The sequence below is a fragment of the Coregonus lavaretus genome (genome assembly GCF_964263955.1).
Source record: "Coregonus lavaretus genome assembly, chromosome: 30".
In the NCBI taxonomy this organism is placed as follows: Eukaryota; Metazoa; Chordata; class Actinopteri; order Salmoniformes; family Salmonidae; genus Coregonus; species Coregonus lavaretus.
The window spans coordinates 5,441,893-5,443,331 of record NC_140017.1 but is presented as its reverse complement, the minus strand read 5'-3'; positions in this window follow the sequence as shown (position 1 = coordinate 5,443,331).

Sequence of the window (1,439 nt, the reverse complement as noted above, 5' to 3'; positions counted from 1 at the left end):
ATGAAGGGGAGGAGACAGGTTAAAGAAGGATTTTTAAGCCTTGAGATATGGATTGTGTGTGTGCCATTCAGAGGGTGAATGGGCAAGACAAAAGAGTTAAGTGCATTTGAACAGGGTATGGTGGTAGGTGCCAGGCACACCGGTTTGCATCAATAACCGACGAAGACTGCTTGGTTTTTCACCCACACAACAGTTTCCTGTGTGTGTATCAAGAATGGTCCACCACCCAAAGGACAACCAGTCAACTTGACACAACTGTGGGAAGCATTGGAGTCAACATGGGCCAGCATCCCTGTAGAACGCTTTCGACCCCTTGTAGAGTCCATGCCCCAACGAATTGAGGCTGTTCTGAGCGCAGAAGGGGAGGGGTGCAACTCAATATTGGGAAGGTGTTGCTAATGTTTAGTATACTCGGCGTAAATGTACATGGGTATAACTGACGGTGGCTACCGCTAGTGGCTAATATTTAACAGGATACAAATAGTAAATAATACAGTGAAAAGTCCAGGCATATAATTAAAACATTCTAGAAATCATAAATCAACTCGATAGGTTTGGCGCTATACTATCATTTACGCATGGCTACAGAAGTCTATAGCTTGGGTCTCCAAAGTTTCTCGCAAGTTATAAGGCCAGCATTTCATATACTTCACTGTGGAAAAGGTGATATGTTGGTTGATATGCTTCAGTTTGCTGCCATATGTCTGGTTTCACATCTCCAGTGATCATAAGGTAAAATAGATCTAAACCAATTGTCATTTATATTTACAATCCACTTATCCAAACAGCTTACTAATTTACCTAGCGCTTATAAATATGTAAATTACAGTGCATGGAGAATGGTGTTATTTCTATCGGAAAAAAATAAGTAGAGGTTGTTCCACTTGGAACCGATAGGTTGCTCAACCTTATTCGTTTTGTTGCGCGCAAAGGTGGTGGAATTAAGTCTAGGTCAGAATACGGCAGACACACCTTCGTTCTCTTTTCTCATGCTTAAATTCAAAGTCAGAACAAGTTTAGAGAGAAGTGCTTAAATGTATTACACCCATTTACATGTGCTTAACTCGGGTCGGAATTAGGAGTTTAGGCGTGCCAGGCTAAACTACTCTGCTGTTTTGGTCCGGTGGCTATTACACATGAGCCTGAAGCGAACCCGTGCACATGCGCAGATACTGTGACAGAGCTGTCTTTAATCTTGCTCATTATGGTGCTGCTTTGTAACGTCATTTCGCTGACTACCTTTGAGGCAGCAAAATCTGTAAACGTCAAGGGTGTGCAGACAACTAAAACAGCTACGACACTAAATGCAAAAGTTTATATTGTAAGGTTTGTAGAGTTAAACAAATCAGCAAACAACCAGATTCTACCAAATCTTTATATTACTTTATTCAGTTCAAGATAAAGGAGAGAATTCAATAAAAACCAAAGTGGGGTCTTCA